Here is a 12,500-nt window from a genome sequence, read left to right as displayed (position 1 = left end):
CCAAAAGGCCGAGAAGCGATGCCCCCAAAGGGTTCGCCGGAAAGACTGCTGCTCGGCAGCTACCCTGCTGACTCGGAGCAACGCTCTGCTGCAGAACCCCAGACTCCTCGGCCAGGAATAGCATTTGCATGACCAGCATGCCCGGCGATATTTTGCATGGCTCCGCCCCCAGATTTCCAAGGGTCCCAGAGCGCCAGGGCCGGGGCGGCCAGGCACAGGCTGCAGAGCTCTGCCCAGCCAAGCTGCAGCCTCGGCCTGGCACTGGCCCCGTCACCTAGCGGCGAAAGTCACCCTCAGCTGCCCAGGGGATGTTCCCCCAAGTGCGTCCCCCTCAGATAAGGCTTGGCCGTTCGGGGCCTTTCAGGGGTGAGGCAGGGCAAGGACAGTGTCCCCCATCTCCTCCTTGTGGGGCTGCTGCTGCAGGCCGAGTCTGGCTGGCTGGCTGGCTGGCTGGCACCTTTGCTTTGCAGCTCCCGTGAAAAGCGAGCAAAGGGGCAGACTTTTTTTCTCCTGTGACGGGCACGACAGCACCTTTTCCAAGACAATGAAGAAAATGCATCCGAGTTCAACCCAAAAATATTGCAAAGTGCACAAGTTTCCAGAATTGCTCCGTCTTTTTTTTTCACAGCATTGTTTTCCCCAAGTGGGGAAGTGCACCAGTCCTGGAGGTACTGCAATACCAGGTTGATGCGTGGAGTGGACAGAGCAAGCTCCCATTCCATCTCCCTGTTCCAAAAATCAATTTAATATATGGTCCCCAGATAGAGGACGTATCAGATATTAAACTGATAAGAACAGATTTTTTTTTTTTTTTTTTTTTTTGAACGGTCTCCACATCTCCCCTTACAACCGTCCCTTTCCTCCAGCAAAGTAGTATATACTACTTGCGACTATACGCCAATTAGTTCTCGAATTAAAAGATTTTCACGAATTAAAATTGAATTTGGTTAAAAAACTGTCAAAAAGAAAGACTTTGAGCAAACTGCTCTCCCTAACCCAGATTAGTTAAATAGTTAACGTTCTCCAGTTGTCTTGTTGCCAAATGTTTTGTGCCTCTTGTTTGCCCTTGACTTTGGCATCAAGACAGTAATATGTGTATAAAAAACACAACGCTAACTTTACACACTCCTCTGGAGTGATGTTTTTGTGCTGTAGCACTAGTAATGTTCTGGCCTTCCATAAGGCTTCTTTCGTTGCTGATGTAATTTGGTGAAAAAGAATTTTCTCTTGTTTCCCTCCTCCCTCCTGTATCCCTGTCAAGATGGATTCGAACGTCAGGGTCTGTTCTCCTGTGATTGCAAAAATCAGTGTTTCCAGTTTTTCCCACACTTGTTTTGCAAATGCACAATTCCACACAAAGTGTAGTGTTGATTCGTCCTGAGCGCATTTACTACACTTGATCTTAGCCAAAAGGCCGAGAAGCGATGCCCCCAAAGGGTTCGCCGGAAAGACTGCTGCTCGGCAGCTACCCTGCTGACTCGGAGCAACGCTCTGCTGCAGAACCCCAGACTCCTCGGCCAGGAATAGCATTTGCATGACCAGCATGCCCGGCGATATTTTGCATGGCTCCGCCCCCAGATTTCCAAGGGTCCCAGAGCGCCAGGGCCGAGGCGGCCAGGCACAGGCTGCAGAGCTCTGCCCAGCCAAGCTGCAGCCTCGGCCTGGCACTGGCCCCGTCACCTAGCGGCGAAAGTCACCCTCAGCTGCCCAGGGGATGTTCCCCCAAGTGCGTCCCCCTCAGATAAGGCTTGGCCGTTCGTGGCCGTTCGGGGCCTTTCAGGGGTGAGGCAGGGCAAGGACAGTGTCCCCCATCTCCTCCTTGTGGGGCTGCTGCTGCAGGCCGAGTCTGGCTGGCTGGCTGGCTGGCTGGCACCTTTGCTTTGCAGCTCCCGTGAAAAGCGAGCAAAGGGGCAGACTTTTTTTCTCCTGTGACGGGCACGACAGCACCTTTTCCAAGACAATGAAGAAAATGCATCCGAGTTCAACCCAAAAATATTGCAAAGTGCACAAGTTTCCAGAATTGCTCCGTCTTTTTTTTTCACAGCATTGTTTTCCCCAAGTGGGGAAGTGCACCAGTCCTGGAGGTACTGCAATACCAGGTTGATGCGTGGAGTGGACAGAGCAAGCTCCCATTCCATCTCCCTGTTCCAAAAATCAATTTAATATATGGTCCCCAGATAGAGGACGTATCAGATATTAAACTGATAAGAACAGATACTACACTTGATCTTAGCCAAAAGGCCGAGAAGCGATGCCCCCAAAGGGTTCGCCGGAAAGACTGCTGCTCGGCAGCTACCCTGCTGACTCGGAGCAACGCTCTGCTGCAGAACCCCAGACTCCTCGGCCAGGAATAGCATTTGCATGACCAGCATGCCCGGCGATATTTTGCATGGCTCCGCCCCCAGATTTCCAAGGGTCCCAGAGCGCCAGGGCCGGGGCGGCCAGGCACAGGCTGCAGAGCTCTGCCCAGCCAAGCTGCAGCCTCGGCCTGGCACTGGCCCCGTCACCTAGCGGCGAAAGTCACCCTCAGCTGCCCAGGGGATGTTCCCCCAAGTGCGTCCCCCTCAGATAAGGCTTGGCCGTTCGTGGCCGTTCGGGGCCTTTCAGGGGTGAGGCAGGGCAAGGACAGTGTCCCCCATCTCCTCCTTGTGGGGCTGCTGCTGCAGGCCGAGTCTGGCTGGCTGGCTGGCTGGCTGGCACCTTTGCTTTGCAGCTCCCGTGAAAAGCGAGCAAAGGGGCAGACTTTTTTTCTCCTGTGACGGGCACGACAGCACCTTTTCCAAGACAATGAAGAAAATGCATCCGAGTTCAACCCAAAAATATTGCAAAGTGCACAAGTTTCCAGAATTGCTCCGTCTTTTTTTTTCACAGCATTGTTTTCCCCAAGTGGGGAAGTGCACCAGTCCTGGAGGTACTGCAATACCAGGTTGATGCGTGGAGTGGACAGAGCAAGCTCCCATTCCATCTCCCTGTTCCAAAAATCAATTTAATATATGGTCCCCAGATAGAGGACGTATCAGATATTAAACTGATAAGAACAGATACTACACTTGATCTTAGCCAAAAGGCCGAGAAGCGATGCCCCCAAAGGGTTCGCCGGAAAGACTGCTGCTCGGCAGCTACCCTGCTGACTCGGAGCAACGCTCTGCTGCAGAACCCCAGACTCCTCGGCCAGGAATAGCATTTGCATGACCAGCATGCCCGGCGATATTTTGCATGGCTCCGCCCCCAGATTTCCAAGGGTCCCAGAGCGCCAGGGCCGGGGCGGCCAGGCACAGGCTGCAGAGCTCTGCCCAGCCAAGCTGCAGCCTCGGCCTGGCACTGGCCCCGTCACCTAGCGGCGAAAGTCACCCTCAGCTGCCCAGGGGATGTTCCCCCAAGTGCGTCCCCCTCAGATAAGGCTTGGCCGTTCGGGGCCTTTCAGGGGTGAGGCAGGGCAAGGACAGTGTCCCCCATCTCCTCCTTGTGGGGCTGCTGCTGCAGGCCGAGTCTGGCTGGCTGGCTGGCTGGCTGGCACCTTTGCTTTGCAGCTCCCGTGAAAAGCGAGCAAAGGGGCAGACTTTTTTTCTCCTGTGACGGGCACGACAGCACCTTTTCCAAGACAATGAAGAAAATGCATCCGAGTTCAACCCAAAAATATTGCAAAGTGCACAAGTTTCCAGAATTGCTCCGTCTTTTTTTTTCACAGCATTGTTTTCCCCAAGTGGGGAAGTGCACCAGTCCTGGAGGTACTGCAATACCAGGTTGATGCGTGGAGTGGACAGAGCAAGCTCCCATTCCATCTCCCTGTTCCAAAAATCAATTTAATATATGGTCCCCAGATAGAGGACGTATCAGATATTAAACTGATAAGAACAGATACTACACTTGATCTTAGCCAAAAGGCCGAGAAGCGATGCCCCCAAAGGGTTCGCCGGAAAGACTGCTGCTCGGCAGCTACCCTGCTGACTCGGAGCAACGCTCTGCTGCAGAACCCCAGACTCCTCGGCCAGGAATAGCATTTGCATGACCAGCATGCCCGGCGATATTTTGCATGGCTCCGCCCCCAGATTTCCAAGGGTCCCAGAGCGCCAGGGCCGGGGCGGCCAGGCACAGGCTGCAGAGCTCTGCCCAGCCAAGCTGCAGCCTCGGCCTGGCACTGGCCCCGTCACCTAGCGGCGAAAGTCACCCTCAGCTGCCCAGGGGATGTTCCCCCAAGTGCGTCCCCCTCAGATAAGGCTTGGCCGTTCGTGGCCGTTCGGGGCCTTTCAGGGGTGAGGCAGGGCAAGGACAGTGTCCCCCATCTCCTCCTTGTGGGGCTGCTGCTGCAGGCCGAGTCTGGCTGGCTGGCTGGCTGGCTGGCACCTTTGCTTTGCAGCTCCCGTGAAAAGCGAGCAAAGGGGCAGACTTTTTTTCTCCTGTGACGGGCACGACAGCACCTTTTCCAAGACAATGAAGAAAATGCATCCGAGTTCAACCCAAAAATATTGCAAAGTGCACAAGTTTCCAGAATTGCTCCGTCTTTTTTTTTCACAGCATTGTTTTCCCCAAGTGGGGAAGTGCACCAGTCCTGGAGGTACTGCAATACCAGGTTGATGCGTGGAGTGGACAGAGCAAGCTCCCATTCCATCTCCCTGTTCCAAAAATCAATTTAATATATGGTCCCCAGATAGAGGACGTATCAGATATTAAACTGATAAGAACAGATACTACACTTGATCTTAGCCAAAAGGCCGAGAAGCGATGCCCCCAAAGGCTTCGCCGGAAAGACTGCTGCTCGGCAGCTACCCTGCTGACTCGGAGCAACGCTCTGCTGCAGAACCCCAGACTCCTCGGCCAGGAATAGCATTTGCATGACCAGCATGCCCGGCGATATTTTGCATGGCTCCGCCCCCAGATTTCCAAGGGTCCCAGAGCGCCAGGGCCGGGGCGGCCAGGCACAGGCTGCAGAGCTCTGCCCAGCCAAGCTGCAGCCTCGGCCTGGCACTGGCCCCGTCACCTAGCGGCGAAAGTCACCCTCAGCTGCCCAGGGGATGTTCCCCCAAGTGCGTCCCCCTCAGATAAGGCTTGGCCGTTCGTGGCCGTTCGGGGCCTTTCAGGGGTGAGGCAGGGCAAGGACAGTGTCCCCCATCTCCTCCTTGTGGGGCTGCTGCTGCAGGCCGAGTCTGGCTGGCTGGCTGGCTGGCTGGCACCTTTGCTTTGCAGCTCCCGTGAAAAGCGAGCAAAGGGGCAGACTTTTTTTCTCCTGTGACGGGCACGACAGCACCTTTTCCAAGACAATGAAGAAAATGCATCCGAGTTCAACCCAAAAATATTGCAAAGTGCACAAGTTTCCAGAATTGCTCCGTCTTTTTTTTTCACAGCATTGTTTTCCCCAAGTGGGGAAGTGCACCAGTCCTGGAGGTACTGCAATACCAGGTTGATGCGTGGAGTGGACAGAGCAAGCTCCCATTCCATCTCCCTGTTCCAAAAATCAATTTAATATATGGTCCCCAGATAGAGGACGTATCAGATATTAAACTGATAAGAACAGATACTACACTTGATCTTAGCCAAAAGGCCGAGAAGCGATGCCCCCAAAGGGTTCGCCGGAAAGACTGCTGCTCGGCAGCTACCCTGCTGACTCGGAGCAACGCTCTGCTGCAGAACCCCAGACTCCTCGGCCAGGAATAGCATTTGCATGACCAGCATGCCCGGCGATATTTTGCATGGCTCCGCCCCCAGATTTCCAAGGGTCCCAGAGCGCCAGGGCCGGGGCGGCCAGGCACAGGCTGCAGAGCTCTGCCCAGCCAAGCTGCAGCCTCGGCCTGGCACTGGCCCCGTCACCTAGCGGCGAAAGTCACCCTCAGCTGCCCAGGGGATGTTCCCCCAAGTGCGTCCCCCTCAGATAAGGCTTGGCCGTTCGTGGCCGTTCGGGGCCTTTCAGGGGTGAGGCAGGGCAAGGACAGTGTCCCCCATCTCCTCCTTGTGGGGCTGCTGCTGCAGGCCGAGTCTGGCTGGCTGGCTGGCTGGCTGGCACCTTTGCTTTGCAGCTCCCGTGAAAAGCGAGCAAAGGGGCAGACTTTTTTTCTCCTGTGACGGGCACGACAGCACCTTTTCCAAGACAATGAAGAAAATGCATCCGAGTTCAACCCAAAAATATTGCAAAGTGCACAAGTTTCCAGAATTGCTCCGTCTTTTTTTTTCACAGCATTGTTTTCCCCAAGTGGGGAAGTGCACCAGTCCTGGAGGTACTGCAATACCAGGTTGATGCGTGGAGTGGACAGAGCAAGCTCCCATTCCATCTCCCTGTTCCAAAAATCAATTTAATATATGGTCCCCAGATAGAGGACGTATCAGATATTAAACTGATAAGAACAGATACTACACTTGATCTTAGCCAAAAGGCCGAGAAGCGATGCCCCCAAAGGGTTCGCCGGAAAGACTGCTGCTCGGCAGCTACCCTGCTGACTCGGAGCAACGCTCTGCTGCAGAACCCCAGACTCCTCGGCCAGGAATAGCATTTGCATGACCAGCATGCCCGGCGATATTTTGCATGGCTCCGCCCCCAGATTTCCAAGGGTCCCAGAGCGCCAGGGCCGGGGCGGCCAGGCACAGGCTGCAGAGCTCTGCCCAGCCAAGCTGCAGCCTCGGCCTGGCACTGGCCCCGTCACCTAGCGGCGAAAGTCACCCTCAGCTGCCCAGGGGATGTTCCCCCAAGTGCGTCCCCCTCAGATAAGGCTTGGCCGTTCGTGGCCGTTCGGGGCCTTTCAGGGGTGAGGCAGGGCAAGGACAGTGTCCCCCATCTCCTCCTTGTGGGGCTGCTGCTGCAGGCCGAGTCTGGCTGGCTGGCTGGCTGGCTGGCACCTTTGCTTTGCAGCTCCCGTGAAAAGCGAGCAAAGGGGCAGACTTTTTTTCTCCTGTGACGGGCACGACAGCACCTTTTCCAAGACAATGAAGAAAATGCATCCGAGTTCAACCCAAAAATATTGCAAAGTGCACAAGTTTCCAGAATTGCTCCGTCTTTTTTTTTCACAGCATTGTTTTCCCCAAGTGGGGAAGTGCACCAGTCCTGGAGGTACTGCAATACCAGGTTGATGCGTGGAGTGGACAGAGCAAGCTCCCATTCCATCTCCCTGTTCCAAAAATCAATTTAATATATGGTCCCCAGATAGAGGACGTATCAGATATTAAACTGATAAGAACAGATTTTTTTTTTTTTTTTTTTTTTGAACGGTCTCCACATCTCCCCTTACAACCGTCCCTTTCCTCCAGCAAAGTAGTATATACTACTTGCGACTATACGCCAATTAGTTCTCGAATTAAAAGATTTTCACGAATTAAAATTGAATTTGGTTAAAAAACTGTCAAAAAGAAAGACTTTGAGCAAACTGCTCTCCCTAACCCAGATTAGTTAAATAGTTAACGTTCTCCAGTTGTCTTGTTGCCAAATGTTTTGTGCCTCTTGTTTGCCCTTGACTTTGGCATCAAGACAGTAATATGTGTATAAAAAACACAACGCTAACTTTACACACTCCTCTGGAGTGATGTTTTTGTGCTGTAGCACTAGTAATGTTCTGGCCTTCCATAAGGCTTCTTTCGTTGCTGATGTAATTTGGTGAAAAAGAATTTTCTCTTGTTTCCCTCCTCCCTCCTGTATCCCTGTCAAGATGGATTCGAACGTCAGGGTCTGTTCTCCTGTGATTGCAAAAATCAGTGTTTCCAGTTTTTCCCACACTTGTTTTGCAAATGCACAATTCCACACAAAGTGTAGTGTTGATTCGTCCTGAGCGCATTTACTACACTTGATCTTAGCCAAAAGGCCGAGAAGCGATGCCCCCAAAGGGTTCGCCGGAAAGACTGCTGCTCGGCAGCTACCCTGCTGACTCGGAGCAACGCTCTGCTGCAGAACCCCAGACTCCTCGGCCAGGAATAGCATTTGCATGACCAGCATGCCCGGCGATATTTTGCATGGCTCCGCCCCCAGATTTCCAAGGGTCCCAGAGCGCCAGGGCCGGGGCGGCCAGGCACAGGCTGCAGAGCTCTGCCCAGCCAAGCTGCAGCCTCGGCCTGGCACTGGCCCCGTCACCTAGCGGCGAAAGTCACCCTCAGCTGCCCAGGGGATGTTCCCCCAAGTGCGTCCCCCTCAGATAAGGCTTGGCCGTTCGTGGCCGTTCGGGGCCTTTCAGGGGTGAGGCAGGGCAAGGACAGTGTCCCCCATCTCCTCCTTGTGGGGCTGCTGCTGCAGGCCGAGTCTGGCTGGCTGGCTGGCTGGCTGGCACCTTTGCTTTGCAGCTCCCGTGAAAAGCGAGCAAAGGGGCAGACTTTTTTTCTCCTGTGACGGGCACGACAGCACCTTTTCCAAGACAATGAAGAAAATGCATCCGAGTTCAACCCAAAAATATTGCAAAGTGCACAAGTTTCCAGAATTGCTCCGTCTTTTTTTTTCACAGCATTGTTTTCCCCAAGTGGGGAAGTGCACCAGTCCTGGAGGTACTGCAATACCAGGTTGATGCGTGGAGTGGACAGAGCAAGCTCCCATTCCATCTCCCTGTTCCAAAAATCAATTTAATATATGGTCCCCAGATAGAGGACGTATCAGATATTAAACTGATAAGAACAGATACTACACTTGATCTTAGCCAAAAGGCCGAGAAGCGATGCCCCCAAAGGGTTCGCCGGAAAGACTGCTGCTCGGCAGCTACCCTGCTGACTCGGAGCAACGCTCTGCTGCAGAACCCCAGACTCCTCGGCCAGGAATAGCATTTGCATGACCAGCATGCCCGGCGATATTTTGCATGGCTCCGCCCCCAGATTTCCAAGGGTCCCAGAGCGCCAGGGCCGAGGCGGCCAGGCACAGGCTGCAGAGCTCTGCCCAGCCAAGCTGCAGCCTCGGCCTGGCACTGGCCCCGTCACCTAGCGGCGAAAGTCACCCTCAGCTGCCCAGGGGATGTTCCCCCAAGTGCGTCCCCCTCAGATAAGGCTTGGCCGTTCGGGGCCTTTCAGGGGTGAGGCAGGGCAAGGACAGTGTCCCCCATCTCCTCCTTGTGGGGCTGCTGCTGCAGGCCGAGTCTGGCTGGCTGGCTGGCTGGCTGGCACCTTTGCTTTGCAGCTCCCGTGAAAAGCGAGCAAAGGGGCAGACTTTTTTTCTCCTGTGACGGGCACGACAGCACCTTTTCCAAGACAATGAAGAAAATGCATCCGAGTTCAACCCAAAAATATTGCAAAGTGCACAAGTTTCCAGAATTGCTCCGTCTTTTTTTTTCACAGCATTGTTTTCCCCAAGTGGGGAAGTGCACCAGTCCTGGAGGTACTGCAATACCAGGTTGATGCGTGGAGTGGACAGAGCAAGCTCCCATTCCATCTCCCTGTTCCAAAAATCAATTTAATATATGGTCCCCAGATAGAGGACGTATCAGATATTAAACTGATAAGAACAGATACTACACTTGATCTTAGCCAAAAGGCCGAGAAGCGATGCCCCCAAAGGGTTCGCCGGAAAGACTGCTGCTCGGCAGCTACCCTGCTGACTCGGAGCAACGCTCTGCTGCAGAACCCCAGACTCCTCGGCCAGGAATAGCATTTGCATGACCAGCATGCCCGGCGATATTTTGCATGGCTCCGCCCCCAGATTTCCAAGGGTCCCAGAGCGCCAGGGCCGGGGCGGCCAGGCACAGGCTGCAGAGCTCTGCCCAGCCAAGCTGCAGCCTCGGCCTGGCACTGGCCCCGTCACCTAGCGGCGAAAGTCACCCTCAGCTGCCCAGGGGATGTTCCCCCAAGTGCGTCCCCCTCAGATAAGGCTTGGCCGTTCGTGGCCGTTCAGGGCCTTTCAGGGGTGAGGCAGGGCAAGGACAGTGTCCCCCATCTCCTCCTTGTGGGGCTGCTGCTGCAGGCCGAGTCTGGCTGGCTGGCTGGCTGGCTGGCACCTTTGCTTTGCAGCTCCCGTGAAAAGCGAGCAAAGGGGCAGACTTTTTTTCTCCTGTGACGGGCACGACAGCACCTTTTCCAAGACAATGAAGAAAATGCATCCGAGTTCAACCCAAAAATATTGCAAAGTGCACAAGTTTCCAGAATTGCTCCGTCTTTTTTTTTCACAGCATTGTTTTCCCCAAGTGGGGAAGTGCACCAGTCCTGGAGGTACTGCAATACCAGGTTGATGCGTGGAGTGGACAGAGCAAGCTCCCATTCCATCTCCCTGTTCCAAAAATCAATTTAATATATGGTCCCCAGATAGAGGACGTATCAGATATTAAACTGATAAGAACAGATACTACACTTGATCTTAGCCAAAAGGCCGAGAAGCGATGCCCCCAAAGGGTTCGCCGGAAAGACTGCTGCTCGGCAGCTACCCTGCTGACTCGGAGCAACGCTCTGCTGCAGAACCCCAGACTCCTCGGCCAGGAATAGCATTTGCATGACCAGCATGCCCGGCGATATTTTGCATGGCTCCGCCCCCAGATTTCCAAGGGTCCCAGAGCGCCAGGGCCGGGGCGGCCAGGCACAGGCTGCAGAGCTCTGCCCAGCCAAGCTGCAGCCTCGGCCTGGCACTGGCCCCGTCACCTAGCGGCGAAAGTCACCCTCAGCTGCCCAGGGGATGTTCCCCCAAGTGCGTCCCCCTCAGATAAGGCTTGGCCGTTCGTGGCCGTTCGGGGCCTTTCAGGGGTGAGGCAGGGCAAGGACAGTGTCCCCCATCTCCTCCTTGTGGGGCTGCTGCTGCAGGCCGAGTCTGGCTGGCTGGCTGGCTGGCTGGCACCTTTGCTTTGCAGCTCCCGTGAAAAGCGAGCAAAGGGGCAGACTTTTTTTCTCCTGTGACGGGCACGACAGCACCTTTTCCAAGACAATGAAGAAAATGCATCCGAGTTCAACCCAAAAATATTGCAAAGTGCACAAGTTTCCAGAATTGCTCCGTCTTTTTTTTTCACAGCATTGTTTTCCCCAAGTGGGGAAGTGCACCAGTCCTGGAGGTACTGCAATACCAGGTTGATGCGTGGAGTGGACAGAGCAAGCTCCCATTCCATCTCCCTGTTCCAAAAATCAATTTAATATATGGTCCCCAGATAGAGGACGTATCAGATATTAAACTGATAAGAACAGATACTACACTTGATCTTAGCCAAAAGGCCGAGAAGCGATGCCCCCAAAGGGTTCGCCGGAAAGACTGCTGCTCGGCAGCTACCCTGCTGACTCGGAGCAACGCTCTGCTGCAGAACCCCAGACTCCTCGGCCAGGAATAGCATTTGCATGACCAGCATGCCCGGCGATATTTTGCATGGCTCCGCCCCCAGATTTCCAAGGGTCCCAGAGCGCCAGGGCCGGGGCGGCCAGGCACAGGCTGCAGAGCTCTGCCCAGCCAAGCTGCAGCCTCGGCCTGGCACTGGCCCCGTCACCTAGCGGCGAAAGTCACCCTCAGCTGCCCAGGGGATGTTCCCCCAAGTGCGTCCCCCTCAGATAAGGCTTGGCCGTTCGGGGCCTTTCAGGGGTGAGGCAGGGCAAGGACAGTGTCCCCCATCTCCTCCTTGTGGGGCTGCTGCTGCAGGCCGAGTCTGGCTGGCTGGCTGGCTGGCTGGCACCTTTGCTTTGCAGCTCCCGTGAAAAGCGAGCAAAGGGGCAGACTTTTTTTCTCCTGTGACGGGCACGACAGCACCTTTTCCAAGACAATGAAGAAAATGCATCCGAGTTCAACCCAAAAATATTGCAAAGTGCACAAGTTTCCAGAATTGCTCCGTCTTTTTTTTTCACAGCATTGTTTTCCCCAAGTGGGGAAGTGCACCAGTCCTGGAGGTACTGCAATACCAGGTTGATGCGTGGAGTGGACAGAGCAAGCTCCCATTCCATCTCCCTGTTCCAAAAATCAATTTAATATATGGTCCCCAGATAGAGGACGTATCAGATATTAAACTGATAAGAACAGATTTTTTTTTTTTTTTTTTTTTTGAACGGTCTCCACATCTCCCCTTACAACCGTCCCTTTCCTCCAGCAAAGTAGTATATACTACTTGCGACTATACGCCAATTAGTTCTCGAATTAAAAGATTTTCACGAATTAAAATTGAATTTGGTTAAAAAACTGTCAAAAAGAAAGACTTTGAGCAAACTGCTCTCCCTAACCCAGATTAGTTAAATAGTTAACGTTCTCCAGTTGTCTTGTTGCCAAATGTTTTGTGCCTCTTGTTTGCCCTTGACTTTGGCATCAAGACAGTAATATGTGTATAAAAAACACAACGCTAACTTTACACACTCCTCTGGAGTGATGTTTTTGTGCTGTAGCACTAGTAATGTTCTGGCCTTCCATAAGGCTTCTTTCGTTGCTGATGTAATTTGGTGAAAAAGAATTTTCTCTTGTTTCCCTCCTCCCTCCTGTATCCCTGTCAAGATGGATTCGAACGTCAGGGTCTGTTCTCCTGTGATTGCAAAAATCAGTGTTTCCAGTTTTTCCCACACTTGTTTTGCAAATGCACAATTCCACACAAAGTGTAGTGTTGATTCGTCCTGAGCGCATTTACTACACTTGATCTTAGCCAAAAGGCCGAGAAGCGATGCCC

The 12,500-nt window shown here is 53.7% G+C and overlaps 14 non-coding genes across 14 annotated transcripts in view; all 14 read right to left on the bottom strand.

Annotated features, from left to right (window-relative positions):
- LOC138517380 (U2 spliceosomal RNA) overlaps positions 1-20 on the bottom strand; it is a 191-nt gene extending 171 nt beyond the window's left edge. The window contains exon 1 of the small nuclear RNA XR_011282570.1: positions 1-20. This exon is cut by the window's left edge and continues 171 nt beyond it. This is a non-coding gene — a small nuclear RNA (U2 spliceosomal RNA).
- A 626-nt stretch (positions 21-646) lies between these two features.
- On the bottom strand, positions 647-831 carry LOC138517592 (U2 spliceosomal RNA). Its single transcript, XR_011282742.1, has one exon. It is a non-coding gene; the product is annotated as a U2 spliceosomal RNA (small nuclear RNA).
- A 1,231-nt stretch (positions 832-2,062) lies between these two features.
- Positions 2,063-2,253, bottom strand: LOC138517379 (U2 spliceosomal RNA). Its single transcript, XR_011282569.1, has one exon. It is a non-coding gene; the product is annotated as a U2 spliceosomal RNA (small nuclear RNA).
- A 636-nt stretch (positions 2,254-2,889) lies between these two features.
- Positions 2,890-3,080, bottom strand: LOC138517377 (U2 spliceosomal RNA). Its single transcript, XR_011282567.1, has one exon. It is a non-coding gene; the product is annotated as a U2 spliceosomal RNA (small nuclear RNA).
- Positions 3,081-3,706: 626 nt separating this feature from the next.
- LOC138517376 (U2 spliceosomal RNA) lies at positions 3,707-3,897 on the bottom strand. The gene has a single exon (XR_011282566.1). It is a non-coding gene; the product is annotated as a U2 spliceosomal RNA (small nuclear RNA).
- Positions 3,898-4,533: 636 nt separating this feature from the next.
- LOC138517375 (U2 spliceosomal RNA) lies at positions 4,534-4,724 on the bottom strand. Its single transcript, XR_011282565.1, has one exon. It is a non-coding gene; the product is annotated as a U2 spliceosomal RNA (small nuclear RNA).
- A 636-nt stretch (positions 4,725-5,360) lies between these two features.
- Positions 5,361-5,551, bottom strand: LOC138517373 (U2 spliceosomal RNA). The gene has a single exon (XR_011282564.1). It is a non-coding gene; the product is annotated as a U2 spliceosomal RNA (small nuclear RNA).
- A 636-nt stretch (positions 5,552-6,187) lies between these two features.
- LOC138517372 (U2 spliceosomal RNA) lies at positions 6,188-6,378 on the bottom strand. Its single transcript, XR_011282563.1, has one exon. It is a non-coding gene; the product is annotated as a U2 spliceosomal RNA (small nuclear RNA).
- Positions 6,379-7,014: 636 nt separating this feature from the next.
- On the bottom strand, positions 7,015-7,198 carry LOC138517567 (U2 spliceosomal RNA). Its single transcript, XR_011282719.1, has one exon. It is a non-coding gene; the product is annotated as a U2 spliceosomal RNA (small nuclear RNA).
- Positions 7,199-8,429: 1,231 nt separating this feature from the next.
- On the bottom strand, positions 8,430-8,620 carry LOC138517370 (U2 spliceosomal RNA). Its single transcript, XR_011282562.1, has one exon. It is a non-coding gene; the product is annotated as a U2 spliceosomal RNA (small nuclear RNA).
- A 626-nt stretch (positions 8,621-9,246) lies between these two features.
- LOC138517369 (U2 spliceosomal RNA) lies at positions 9,247-9,437 on the bottom strand. The gene has a single exon (XR_011282561.1). It is a non-coding gene; the product is annotated as a U2 spliceosomal RNA (small nuclear RNA).
- A 636-nt stretch (positions 9,438-10,073) lies between these two features.
- LOC138517368 (U2 spliceosomal RNA) lies at positions 10,074-10,264 on the bottom strand. The gene has a single exon (XR_011282560.1). It is a non-coding gene; the product is annotated as a U2 spliceosomal RNA (small nuclear RNA).
- A 636-nt stretch (positions 10,265-10,900) lies between these two features.
- LOC138517367 (U2 spliceosomal RNA) lies at positions 10,901-11,091 on the bottom strand. Its single transcript, XR_011282559.1, has one exon. It is a non-coding gene; the product is annotated as a U2 spliceosomal RNA (small nuclear RNA).
- A 626-nt stretch (positions 11,092-11,717) lies between these two features.
- On the bottom strand, positions 11,718-11,901 carry LOC138517566 (U2 spliceosomal RNA). Its single transcript, XR_011282718.1, has one exon. It is a non-coding gene; the product is annotated as a U2 spliceosomal RNA (small nuclear RNA).
- Between the last annotated feature and the right edge of the window lie 599 nt (positions 11,902-12,500).

Source organism: Ambystoma mexicanum, chromosome 6q (assembly GCF_040938575.1).
Source record: "Ambystoma mexicanum isolate Mex_15411 chromosome 6q, UKY_AmexF1_1, whole genome shotgun sequence".
NCBI lineage: Eukaryota > Metazoa > Chordata > Amphibia > Caudata > Ambystomatidae > Ambystoma > Ambystoma mexicanum.
Note: the sequence above shows the minus strand (reverse complement) of the source record. Positions and strands in the feature narration are given on the sequence as shown.